This window comes from Zophobas morio, unplaced genomic scaffold (genome assembly GCF_036711695.1).
Source record: "Zophobas morio isolate AGI-343-1 ecotype UQ-CSIRO unplaced genomic scaffold, CSIRO_AGI_Zmor_V1 ptg000021l, whole genome shotgun sequence".
Taxonomy (NCBI): domain Eukaryota; kingdom Metazoa; phylum Arthropoda; class Insecta; order Coleoptera; family Tenebrionidae; genus Zophobas; species Zophobas morio.
The window spans coordinates 25309432-25323478 of NW_026972126.1; the positions used below are offsets into that span (position 1 = coordinate 25309432).

The 14047-nt window shown below is 34.5% G+C and overlaps 1 protein-coding gene and 2 non-coding genes across 4 annotated transcripts in view; all 3 read left to right on the plus strand.

The window, feature by feature from the left end:
• The first annotated feature begins 1655 nt into the window (after positions 1-1655).
• The window catches only part of LOC135132064 (synaptotagmin-15-like), a 205920-nt gene continuing 193528 nt past the window's right edge, over positions 1656-14047 (plus strand). For both annotated transcript variants that reach the window (XM_064059990.1, XM_064059991.1), the window contains exon 1: positions 1656-1748. The gene's annotated coding sequence lies outside the window, so the exon portion shown is untranslated. The remainder of the gene's footprint in view (positions 1749-14047) is intronic.
• Positions 3102-3173, plus strand: Trnag-ucc (transfer RNA glycine (anticodon UCC)). The gene has a single exon. It is a non-coding gene; the product is annotated as a tRNA-Gly (tRNA).
• On the plus strand, positions 9487-9558 carry Trnaq-uug (transfer RNA glutamine (anticodon UUG)). Its single transcript has one exon. It is a non-coding gene; the product is annotated as a tRNA-Gln (tRNA).

Below are 14047 nucleotides of genomic sequence, written 5' to 3' on the forward strand. Positions count from 1 at the left end.
ATCCGCCCTCTATTTTTTACAGGGTTTGGCATTTGCCAAAATTAGTCTTCTCTTAGCAAATATTAGCCCCGCCCACCCACCCTCTATTTTCTTAGTGAGTAAGTCATCTGCCAAAATCAATCTTATCTTAGCAAGTACTAACCCCACCCACCCTCCCTGTTCTCATTCTAACGAACTCATTTCTGTTCAGTATAAGGTCGACATTTAAGTGAGTAGATAAAATGAATCCCTGAAATGGAGTGGGGTGGGTGGGCGGGGTTAATTATGTGTTCTTTTGTAGAGTGGAAATGGAAAATAATAGAACGTAGTTTGATGGAAAAACGGAGGGGTAGGCGGGGCTAAGTTTAGTTTTTTCCTACAGTCTTTTTTGAGCAACCAATAGCTCTTTCCACCCACCCCTTTTTCCTTCCAGTGACTGTTTTTAATAGTGTTCAATTTTATCATAGCAAATTTTAGCACCGCCCATCCGCCCTCTATTTTCTTACAGAGTTTGGCATTTGCCAAAATTAGTCCTCTCTTAGCAAATATTAGCCCCGCCCACCCGCCCTCTCTTTTCTTAGAAGGTAAGTCATCTGCCAAAATCAATCTTATCTTAGCAAGTACTAACCCCACCAACCCTCCCTGTTCTCATTCTAACGAATTCATTTCTGTTTAGTATAAGATCAACATTTAAATCTGAGTAGATAAAATGGATCCCTGAAATGGAGTGGGGTGGGTGGGCGGGGTTAATTATGTGTTCTTTTGTAGAGTGGAAATGGAAACTAAGTACCTAATAGAACGTAGGCTGATGAGAAAACTTTTAAGCAAGCTATGGTCCCTCCCATCCAGCCCCTTCTTATTCCAATGACTACTCTTAATGTTGTTTAGTTATTTATCAAAATCTGTCTTACTTTAGCAGATACTAGCCCCACCCACCCACCCGGTTTTCATTCTAACGATCTTATTTCTATTCAGCATAAGACCCATCTTTCATTCAGACTAGATAAAGTAGATCACTGAAGTAGAGACGGGTGGGTGGGCGGGGTTAATTATATGTTCTTTTGTAGAGTCGGAACGTAGACTGTTAAAAAAAGCGCTAATCGTAAATTTTTTGAACATATTGTGCATTATTTTATTTACCCTCAAATATCCACCTAATTACTCCTAATCAGTATAGCTTTGTTAAGGATTTTTTGGATAGACTTCTTCAAAGCTTTCGATATAAAAATAATTGTTTAGTTAAAAAACGTGAAAAACTAGGACTTTCAGGTTCTCTTCAGCTTTGGTGGAATAGTATTTAGAAAATCGTTCTTAGTATGTAATACGATGTGGAGTAGCACAAGGTTAAGTGCTGAGACCGCTCATCTTTAATATATACGTAAGCGACATCATAAACAAAGTGACATTCAAGCGTTTAATGTATGCAGACGATTTAAGTTTATTTTTAGAAAGTCATTCATCTCAGCCCCTAATCGGGACTAATTCCCTAAATCCCTTCGCAACGACCCATCTTGTACCTTTCACTTCCTGAAGACCGCCACAAATTGGGCAGTATTTACCCAAAATTAGCCTAAGCAAACGTTTTCCGAAGGTCGTATCGTTCCGGAGTGTTTCGACTCCGGCCGCTCCGGCAAGTGCGTGGGCGGTAAATCTCAGTCGACTCCGGACTCCGGCGCTCGCAGAGTATCACCCTTCGTTCCGGCGCGACGGTTCTGCGAAACTCCGGGCGCACTTCCGCGAAACAGAAACTTTTCTTCCAGGCGTCAAAGGTAAGAAGCATTTTACGAGAAATACGACTTTTTTAACATTTTTCATGCTTCAATAAGCGATTTAATTTACTACAAAAAAAAATTGTGTTTGTAACGTACAATGGGAATGCATTTTCGGGAAAAATTCTTCCGGGAATACATGATGACACAAGTTCCGGTGGCTTAATTATCTACACACGTAATCTAGGTTGGCAGACGAGCTAATTAATTAGGGGAAGTTTATAGCGGAGATTTATTAGCCGGGTTGATTTATAATTAAGTTATTAGTTAATTGCTGCGGTTCAAGATGGCGATACTCCGCAACAATAAATAATCGCGCTCTGACGGGTTCAAAGTTCCGTTTACCGTTTATCAGCGATTGATCGCTTCGTTTGCGTAAACGCGGCTTTGACAAGTCCTCAAGTTTCATGTGCATCTGCCTGTGACAGTCTCATTTGGGTTATTGTGGAAGAAGTCCGTTTTTCGTGTCGCTTTAATGAAAAGCGACGCAGTAATAATTTTACGGCTCTGCGTGGGGGTGGAGGTTTAATCATGTTTTTATGGGGGCGGTTAAACTCTTGTGTTCGTATAGCAACTTAGACGATGATAATATTTTCGGCGATCACGGATCCAATAAAAAAATTTATTCTAACACTCCACCTAAATTAGTTACCTTCACACCGTGACAAAGCATCTCCAAAATTCGCAATTTAATTTAATGAAGAGATTAGCGATTTCATTTCGCCGTTTCCAAGTCACTAACCGTCTCACCACTTCTGCGAATGGCGCGCGATATCGTCTTTCGCCCGGATTTGGACTTTTAATTAGGATTTAAATAATTACGCGAAAACAGAACAATTCGCGCGGGAGCGGTAATAATCATCGGAAAAAGAGGTTTTTGGTTGCGTCGAAGCCGTAAACGCACTCCATAAAGGTTAATCAAATTACCGAGTCGTCGAAGGATCAAATTCGAAATTTAAGTTTACGGATTGCGTTTCGTGACCCAATTTGGAAGAGATATAAAGTTTTGGTGAAACGCTCCAACTGTCGTAAAGCTGGAGCGTACACAAGCCGTGCTAAGCTACGGTGCGTTGTAATTGGGATGATTTAAATGAGCTTTACGCACGTGGGATAAAGTTAATTGGTGCAGTAAGAGGGATATTTTGAGACGGTTTGTGAATATTGTGGACTAATTCGGAGTTAGTGCTGGTTATTAATGGATCAAAGAGGAGTCTATTGGTGTTAAATTGAGAGAAATAGTTGCTGTGATTACATCTTGTACTTATAATCATTGATGTTGAAAATCTGAAATCTGCTTCTTCCACCGCTTCCACGGTTCTTGCATTACGTACTAAGATTATACCAAATAAACGTGCGATGGTGGTGTAATGGTCAGCATAGTTGCCTTCCAAGCAGTTGATCCGGGTTCGATTCCCGGCCATCGCATCTTTTTTTCTTATTTAAAAAACCTATATTATATGCTTACAACAATTTATAAACTATCTACATAATAGTTCTTTATTTTTTTTTTACAATAGACTAAATAGTCTCGTAATCGTACTATAGCCCCGCTCACCCACCCCCTTCTCATTCCAGTGACTACTCTTAATATTTATTGTTCAGTCATTTACCAAAATCAGTCTTATCTTAACAAATACTAGCCCCGCCCACCCGCCCTCTATTTTCTTAAAGAGTACGTCATTTGCTACAAGCAAGTACTAGCCCCGCCCACCCGCCCTGCTCCATTCTCATTTTGTTTCAGTGCAGTATTATATTCCAAAAATGGTAGAAATTGGTTCCAAAGATTCCAGAGAATCTTCTAGATTGTAGAGTATTTAAAGGTTCTAAATTTTGAGTCTATCGATTCCAGCCATTCTAGAAATTCTAAAAATTCTGGATACTTTAAAGACTGTAAAGATTTTGGAGAGTCTAGAGATTCTAGAAATTGCAGATATTCCAAATATTCAAGTATTCCTAGACATTCTGAAGATTCCAAAGATTCTAGAGATTCTAAAAATTTGAGAAATTCAAATTAAATAATTAAAATTAATTATTTTTAAAATTCTAGAGGATATTCTCGAAATTTTGAAGATTCTGAAGTTCTAAACATTCAAAAAAAAATCCGGAGATCCAAAGATTTTGATTTTTTGGAGAATTTAGAGATTTTGGAGATTCTTAAGGTTCGAGAAATTCGCGAAATTCTAAATATTCTAGAGATTGTGAAGAGTCTGGAGGTGCTAAATATTCTAGAGATTCTAAAATTTTCATGAAATCTAAAATTTTCGAGGCTAATGGCGCCAGCAATTCTATAGATTCTAGAGGTTCTGGAGATGTTGTGGATGCTACAGATTTTGGAGATTCTAAAGAAGTAGTAGTTTTCAGAAACTTTAAAATCTTCAGAATCATTAGAATCTCTAAAATCTAGAATCTCTAGAACTTCTAGAAACTCAGAATTTTAAGAACTTTTACAATTGCTGGAATCGTTAGATTCTAAAACTTCGAATTTTTGGATTGTTTAGAATTTATAGAATTTTTAGAACCTTCTGATTCTCAAAAATCTCTAGAACCTGTAGAATTCCTAGAATCTTTAGAATCTCTATAATTGGAATTTTTAGAATCTGTAGAATATTTAACATTTTAGAGATTTTAAAAATTCGAGAAATTCGAGAATTTCCCAAAATTCTGGAGATTCTAAAAATTCTAGAGGTTTTAGATATTCTCGAGATTCTGAAGATTCTGGAGTTTTTAAAGATTCTACAAATTCAAAAAAAATCCGAAGATTGCAGAGATTTGGATTTTTTGGAGATTCAAATGATTCTGGAAATGTTAAAAATTTTAAAGATTCTAGAGGTTCTAGAACTAGAAATTCTCTAGAGGTTCTGAGGATTCTGGAGGTGCTAAATATTCTAGAGATTCTAAAGATTTCAAGGAATCTAAAGTCTTACAGTCTAGTGGTTCCAGCAATTCTAGAGATTCTAGAGGTTTTCGAAATTCTAGATGTTCTGGAAATTTTGAAAATGCTACAGATTTTGGAGATTATAAAGAAATAGTAATTTTCAGAAACTATAGAATCTCTAGAATCTTTAGCATCTACAGAATCTCTAGAACTTCTAAAATTTACAATCTTTAGAATCTTTCGAATCTTCAAAATGTCTAGGACTGCTGAAACTGTTAGACTCTAAAATTTGTACAATCTCTCGAATCTCTAAATTCTTTACAATGTTGAAAGTTTAGAATTTATAGAATTTTTAGAATCTCCTGATTCTCAAGGATCTCTAGAACCTGTAGAATTCCTAGAATTTTTAAAATCTATAATCCTTGAAAACTTCAGAATCTTTGGAATCTTTAGAATCTGTTGAATATTTAACATCTTAGAGATTTTAAAAATTTGAGAAATTGAAGAAATTCCAAAAATTCTAGAGGTTTTAGATATTCTCGAGATTCTGAAGATTCTGGAGTTTTTAAAGATTCTACAAATTCAAAAAAAATCCGAAGATTGCAGAGATTTGGGTTCTTTGGAGGTTCAAGAGATTCTGGAAATGTTAAAGATTTTAAAGATTCTAGAGGTTTTAATGCTAGAAATTCTCTAGAGGTTCTGAGGATTCTGGAGGTGCTAAATATTCTAGAGATTCTAAAGATTTCAAGGAATCCAAAGTCTTAGAGTCTGGTGGTTCCAGCAATTCTAGAGATTCTAGAGGTTTTACAGATTCTAGATGTTCTGGAGATTTTGGAAATGCTACAGATTTTGGAGATTCTAAAGAAATAGTAGCAGAATCTTTAGCATCTACAGAATCTCTAGAACTTCTAAATTTAGAATCTCTAGAATCTATTGAATGGTCAGAATGTCTAGGACTGCTGAAACCGTTAGGCTCTAAAGTTTTTACTATCTCTAGAATCTCTAAATTCTCTCCAATGTTGATTGTTTAGAATTTATAGAATTTTTAGAATCTCCTGATTCTCAAGAATCTCTAGAATTCTTAGAATCTTTGGAATTTTTAGAATCTCTAGAATATTTAACATCTTTGAAATACCTAGAAAGTTTAAAATCTCTAGGATGTTTAGAATCTCTAGAATTGCAAGAACCGGTATACCCCAGAACTGTGAATTGCTTTGAACCTTTAAATATTTAAAATCTCCAAAATTTTTAAAAAGATTTGGAATGTTCCGAATATTCCCGAAACTGGTTTAAGATTTGGAAGATACCAGAGATTTCGAAGATTCTAGTAGTTCTAGAGATTGTGGAGTATTTAGAGATTTTTAATTTAGTACAAACTTTGGACTCTAGCGGTTCAAGCCATTCTAGAGATTCTAGAAATTTTCTAAAGATTTTGGAGAATCTAGAGATTCTAGAAATTCCAAATATTCCAAATATTCAAGTATTCCTAGAGATTGTGGAGAATTTAGAGATTCTAGAGATTGTAAAAGTTTTAGAGTCTAACGGTTTCAGTAGTCCTAGACATTCTGAAGATTCGAAAGATTCTAAAGTTTCTAAAAATTTGAGAAATTCAAGAAATTCCAAAAGTTCTAGAGAATCTGACGATCCTGGGCTTTCTAAAGATTCTAAAAATACAAAAAAATCCGAAGAATGCAGAGATTTGGAGTTTGTGGACATTCTAGAGATCTTGGAGATTCTTAAGGTTCGAGAAATTCGCGAAACTTTAAATGGTCTAGAGATTCTGGAAATGTTTACGATTTTAAAGATTCTAGAGGTTCGGGAGATTCTGGAGATGCTAAATATTCTAGGGATTCTAAAAATTTCAAGAAATCCAAAGTTTCAGATTCTAGTGGTTCTAGAGATTCTAGAGATTCTAGAGGGTTTAGAAATTGTAGAGTTTCTGGAGATTTTGGAAATTCTAAAAAAATAGTAGTTTTCAGAAACTTTAGAATCTCCAGAATCTCTAGAACCTCTAAAATTTTGAATTTCTAGAACCGTTAGAAAACTCAGAATTTTAAGAATCTTTACAATTTCTGGAATCGTTAAGACTCTAAAACTTTTGGAATTTTTAGAATGGTAGAATTTACAGAACCTTTAGAATCTCCTGATTCTCAAAAATCTCTAAAACCTGTAAAATAGAATATTTAGAATTTCTAAAATTGCAGGAACCGCTATTTCGAATGTTCCAAACATTCCAAATATTCCCGAAATGGTTTAAAGCTTTGGAAGATTCCAGAGATTTCGAAGATTCTAGTAGTTCTAGAGATTGTGGAGTATTTAGAGATTTATAATTTAGTACAAACTTTGGACTCTAGCGGTTCTAGCCATTCTAGAGATTCTAAAAATTCTAGATACTCTAAAGATTCTAAAGATTTTGGAGAGTCTAGAGACTCTTGAAATTCCAGATATTCCAAATATTCAACTATTCCTAGAGATTGTGGAGAATTTAGGGATTCTAGAGATTGTAGAAGTTTTAGAGTCTAATGGTTGCTGTAGTCCCAGACATTCTGAAGATGCGAGAGATTCTAGAGATTCTAAAAATTTGAGAAATTCGGGGAATTCCAAAAATTCTAGAGATTTTAGATACTCCCGAAATTCTGAAGATTCTGGGATTTTTAAAGATTCTAAAGATAGAAAAAAACCCGAAAAATGCAGAGATTTGATTTTTTTGGAGATTCTAGAGATTTTGGAGATTCTTAAGGTTCTGAAGATTCTGAAGATGCTGATTTTAGAGACTTCAAGAAATCCAAAGTTTTAGGGTCTAGTGGTTCCAGCAATTTTAGAGGTTCTGGAGGCTCTGGGGATTTTGGAGATTCTAAGGAAATAGTAGTTTTCAGAAACTTTAGAATCTCCAAAAACTCTAGACGCTCTCCAGAATTTTTAAAAAGATTTCGAATGTTCCAAATATTCCAGATATTCCTCAAACTGGTTTAAATATTCGGAAGATTCCAGAGATTTAGAAGATTCTAGTAATTCTGGAGATTGTAGACAATCTAGAGGTTCTAACTATAGCAAAAGTTTGGGAGTCTAGTGATTCCAGCCATTCTAGAGATTCTAAAATTTCTAGATACTCTAAAGATTGTAGCGATTTTGGAGATTCTAGGGATTATAGAAATTCCGGGGATTCCAAAGATTTTAGTATTCCTAAAGATTGTAGATCGGTTCTAGAGATTCTGAAGTTTTGAAAAAACCTAGAGAACCTACAAATTTGAGAAATCTTAGAAATTCCAAAAATTCTAGAGATTCCAAAGATTTTAGATGCTTTTTCTGGAATTTCGTTGACGTCCGGATCACTGTTCACAGTCTATTTTATTCCCGGAGATTCCTCAAACGTGGCATTTCCACCAATTCTCGAACGCCTTTCGCCTCTTCCACATTCTCTGGATCTTTATCCGCGTTTTTCACCCTTTGGGGAATCGGATCCACGTCAGTTTGGACCCCGGAACACCGAATTTCGTCCGCTTGGTGATAAAACACCAACTCGTCTTCCGTTTTCTTCGGGATGTTGTCCAAGTCTTCGGCGTACCGAAGGGGCGAGTACGGGTTGATGGTAGGGTCGTTGTAATAAGGGTACTTCGGCTTGGTTACAACTTGTTCGATTTGGGGAAGCCGGTGGTTGATCTTGTCGATGAAGTCCGTATCGACGACCATTTTCGGAAAGTCGTTGGTGTATTGTTTTTGGCGGTTTCTGTTGTAGTTTACGACACTTTGCGTTTTTGCAATACCGTCGTTAGTCTCAGGCGTCACTTTATCGTACCTATACACTTTGGGAAAAATTTTGACAAACTTGTGCGTCTTGGTTTCGTTATTAGGAGTGTGCAAAACTTTAACTTGACTCGAAACTTCCAATTCCGTGTTCTTGTCGTCTTTTTTCAATAGTAGTACTAGTTAAGATAAGACTGATTGTGGCAAATAATATACTCTCTAAGAAAATAGAGGGCGGGTGGGCGGGGCTAACATTTGCTAAGATAAAAAGGCAGGACAAAATGTTGTAAGTCTTCGATTTGAAAGACATTTTTAAAAATCAAAATAATTGTCAAATTACTCGGGAACTTCCTGGAAAATGGTAGGAATGGATAGTTTGACCTCAACTCCGGAAAAACTCTTTACCTGAAAATGTTGTCAAAGCTCATGTTTGTGCAACAGCGAAAAATAATCCAAAGTCAATACGCGTTCCAACACACTCTGATCATATTTAAAACACATTATTTAATTAGTTAATCACTATAAAAAAAGTCATGTGTCTGTTTAAGCGTGATTTATGTTCATACCAGAACTTTCTCCGCGACCTCTGACATATCAAGCCGCCATAACATAATTACGCTCGAGTTTTATCATAAGCGAGTGGGATGCGATGTGTCTGTGCTAATTTATGGCCACCGATTAATTTGACGAACGAGCGTTTCTTAATTCCAGTAATTAATGCCGCCAAATGAAGTTTTCGTCTGTTAAAATCGCCGAAGCGGGTTTCACTTAGCCGACTCGGAAAGTTCGAAGGCTGAATCGGGTCGCCACATTTTTCTGTCGAATTTAATTAAGGGGGAAAAAGGACGTCAACCGCCGTTACTAATTTGGTTTTGACGTAACGAGATGGGGTTTTTTCGGACCGTAAAAAGAGATTGCACAAGAACTTGTCAAATGGGTAATGGGGTTGAGGCTGCAGATGAAGTCGAAATCGTTTCGGTTAACAGCGGCGAGATAAAAATCATTCTCGAGAGCGGCGTTTAATCAAGAAATTTCAGTTGTTTGTGTCAAATTTCAATTTTAGTTTGGAGCATCGTGCGTGAGCCTGAATACAAACACTGACGATGCGACCAATCAACAGGTTCCATGGTGTAATGGTTAGCACTCTGGACTTTGAATCCAGCGATCCGAGTTCAAATCTCGGTGGAACCTCAAATTTTTTTTTCGTTTTTTGTTCAACTCAGCCTCCCATCAATCACCTCAAAACAAATAAAACCACCCACGCTGCTCAATATTTCAGACGCGTATTACATTATTCTTGTTTACCTGTTCTTTTGACAAAAACAAACCCTCAAGAAATTTATTTTGTTGGATGGATGTTGTGCAATTAGATTAGCCGCCTCCGGGCGCGCAAATAGACTCGATTCACCTCGTACCGGCAACCCACGTCCCGTCGGCACCTGTTTGCAAAAATTTCAGGAATTTATAATTACGAAGATTGGGGTAATAAACTTGATGATTTTATGGAAGTGAGGTGTTAAATTAAGTCTGCGAAGTGTCGGTTCGCGTCAAAGGTAATTTCAATTAGGTGCTCGCTTTGCTTGAAATTATTTTAATTTTTTACTCGGCTTTGGTGCGAAGGGGAAGTGCGAACAATGGACGGTGCGGAGATAAGGCGTGTTCCGAGGATTTCTCGGTTTAGAGTGGACGGAAAAAGTTATCAGCTCGACAAGATAAATATCCACTTATGGAAGTAAATAAAAGAGGATTATTAAAGTGGAATTTCTGCTTTTCTCTTTGCTGTGAGAAAATAGCAAATAAGTCGTGTTTTGTTTTTGTTTTTTGCGTCCAGAGCTAGAGGTTGTTAGACGATGTGACAGGAAAAAATTACACATTTATGGCGTACTTAATTGAAACTTGTTTAATGTGTAAAAATTACCGCGATGACGTCACGCATGAACCCTCGGGAACCGAAACCAAAATTTTGGTCCCTTTATGAAATTTTTGGTTCCATTTAGGGTTTTTTAAGAAAATAGACTTGAAAATACCAGAATTCTTTTGCAATTTTTAGGCAATTTTTTCATAAGCTCAAGCTCTTATGAAAATTTCGGCCCTTTTTCGACCATTTTGGAAATTAGGTGAAGACATTTTCTTGTAGATTTCGATTTCTAGAAGTTACTTTCAGTTTATTTCCCCGGAAAATCCCTACCTTTTTTCCAGAATCGCCTTCATGAATAATTGCAATTTTTAGGATTTTTAAAAATTCGGGTCTCAAATCTCCTAAATTTTAGTCCCTTTATGAAATTTTTGGCTCCATTTAGGGTTTTTTAAGAAAATAGACTTGAAAATACCAGAATTTTTTAGCAATTTTAAGGCAACTTTTTCATAAACTCAAGCTCTTATGAAAATTTCGGCCCTTTTTCGACAATTTTGGAAATTAAGAGAAGACATTTTCTTGTAGAGTTCGTTCTATAGAAGTTACTTTCGGTCTATTTCCCTGGAAAATTATTACCATTTTTCCAGAATCGTCCACAAGAAAAATTGCAATTTTTAGGATTTTAAAAAATTTTGCATTTCAAATCTCGAAAATTTTGGTCCCTTTATGAAATTTTCTACCTTCTCGGAAATTAGCGAAAGAGATTTTCTTGTAGATTCCGACTTATAGGAGTTATTTTTGGCTCCACTTAGGATGTTTTAAGAAAAGAGAATTTCAAAATACCAAAATTTTTGGGAATTTTTAGGAAACTTTTTCATTAGCTCAAGCAGTTATGAAAATTTCGGCCCTTTTTCGACCATTTTGGAAATTAGGTGAAGACATTTTCTTGTAGATTTCGATCTCTAGAAGTTACTTTCAGTTTATTTCCCCGGAAAATCCCTACCAATTTTCCAGAATCACCTTCATGAATAATTGCAATTTTTAGGATTTTTAAAAATTTAGATCTCAATTCTCCAAAATTTTGGTCCCTTCATGAAATTTTTGGCGCCATTTAGGGTTTTTTAAGAAAATAGACTTGAAAATATCACAGTTTTTTAGCAATTTTTAGGCAAATTTTCATAAGCTTATCAAAATTTCGGCCCTTTTTCGCCTATTTTGGAAATCAGGTAAAGGCATTTTCTTGTAGAATCGATCTCTAGAAGTTACTTTCAGCCTATTTTCCTGGAAAATTTTTACAATTTTTCCAGAATCGTCCACCAGAAAAATTCCAATTTTTAGGATTCTAAAAAATCTTGTATTTCAAATCTTGAAAATTTTGGTCCCTTTATGAAATTTTCTACCTTCTCGGAAATTACTGAAAGAGATTTTCTTGTAGATTCCGACTTACAGAAGTTATTTTTGTCTCCACTTAGGGTTTTTTAAGAAAATAGAATTTCAAAATACCAAAATTTTTGGGAATTTTTAGGAAACTTTTTCATTAGCTCAAGCAGTTATGAAAATTTCGGCCCTTTTTCGACCATTTTGGACATTAGGTGAAGACATTTTCTTGTAGATTTCGATCTCTAGAAGTTACTTTCAGTTTATTTCCCCGGAAAATCCCTACCAATTTTCCAGAATCACCTTCATGAATAATTGCAATTTTTAGGATTTTTAAAAATTTAGATCTCAATTCTCCAAAATTTTGGTCCCTTCATGAAATTTTTGGCGCCATTTAGGGTTTTTTAAGAAAATAGACTTGAAAATATCACAGTTTTTTAGCAATTTTTAGGCAAATTTTCATAAGCTTATCAAAATTTCGGCCCTTTTTCGCCTATTTTGGAAATCAGGTAAAGGCATTTTCTTGTAGAATCGATCTCTAGAAGTTACTTTCAGCCTATTTTCCTGGAAAATTTTTACAATTTTTCCAGAATCGTCCACCAGAAAAATTCCAATTTTTAGGATTCTAAAAAATCTTGTATTTCAAATCTTGAAAATTTTGGTCCCTTTATGAAATTTTCTACCTTCTCGGAAATTACTGAAAGAGATTTTCTTGTAGATTCCGACTTACAGAAGTTATTTTTGTCTCCACTTAGGGTTTTTTAAGAAAATAGAATTTCAAAATACCAGAATTTTTGGGAATTTTTAGGCAACTTTTTCATTAGTTGAAGCACTTATCAAAATTTCGGCCCTTTTTCGCCCATTTTGGAAATCAGGTAAAGGCATTTTCTTGTAGATTTCGATCGCTAGAAGTTATTTTCGGTTTATTTCCCCGGAAAATTTCTATCATTTTTCCAAAATAGCCTTCATGAATAATTGCAATTTTTGCCCCCCTTTATGAAATTTTTGGTTCCATTTAGGGTTTTTTAAGAAAATAGACTTGAAAATACCAGAATTTTTAAGCAATTTCTAGGCAACTTTTTAATAAGCTCAAGCTCTTATGAAAATTTCGGTCCTTTTTCGACCATTTTGGAAATTAGGAGAAGACATTTTCTTGTAGATGGATGGAAAATTATTACCATTTTTTCAGAATCGTCCACAAGAAAAATTGCAATTTTTAGGATTTTAAAAAATCTTGTATTCAAATCTTGAAAATTTTGGTCCTTTTATGAAATTTTCTACCTTCTCGGAAATTACCGAAAGATATTTTCTTGTAGATTCCGACCTAAAGAAGGTATTTTTGGCTCCATTTAGGGTTTTTTAAGAAAATAGAAAACTAAAAAGCGAGAAACTTAAAAATCGCAAGGAATTAATGAATCGGAAAATTGGAATGATGAAAAACCGAATCAAATCGAAAAACTAGAAAACCTAAAATCGAAAAGTTATAGAATCGCCAAAACTATAATAAAAAAACATTGAAAAATCGAAAAAATAAAATATCGGAAAAAATTGAAAAATCGGAAAAAATTTAAAAATAAAAAAAATGCCAAAATCCAAAGAGTGGAAAATCGAAAAAATGGAAAGAAGAACATAAGAATCGAAGTTTTCATTTTATACTCTTTCGTTTTTCATTTTTGATTTTCCAATTCTACAGTTTTGCATGTTTGTAGATTTTTTGATTCGAAAAGTTGAAAAATCAAACGGAAAAACTAAAAAATTGAAAAATCTAAACACTGAAAAAACGAAAAATTGTAAAATCGAAAAAGTGGGAAAACAATTGAAGAAACAAAAAATTGAAACATTAGAAAACTAAAAATCCCAAAGAATTAGTGAATCGGAAAATTTGAATGAAGAAAAACCGAATCGAATTAAAAATTGGAAAACCTGAAATCGAAAATTTAGAGAATCGTCAAAACTGCAGTCGAAAAAAATTGAAAAATCGAAAAAAATTGCAAAATCAAAATGTGGAAAATCGAAAAATTGAAAAGAAGAAAAAACGAATCGAAGTCTTCATTTTACACTCTATCGATTTTTCATTTTAATTTTTAAATTATATAATTTTTCAATTTTTTCCGTTTTTTGATTCGAAAAGTTGAAAAATACAAAATTTCAAATGGAATTGAAAAATCTAAAAACTGAAAAAACCAAAAATTGCAAAATTGAAAAATTGGAAAATCTAAAATCGAAAAGTTATGGACACATCAAAATTGTAGTCAAATAAATTGAAAAATCAAAAAATTGAAATATTGGAAGACATCGAAAAATCGACAAAAAATCGGAAAAATATTGCAAAATCGAAAAAGTGGAAAATTGAAAAATAGGAAAGAAGAAGAAAATACTCGAATCGGGAAGTTGAAAAACCTAAAATCAAAAAGTTATAGAATCGTGAAAACTGTAATAAAAAACATT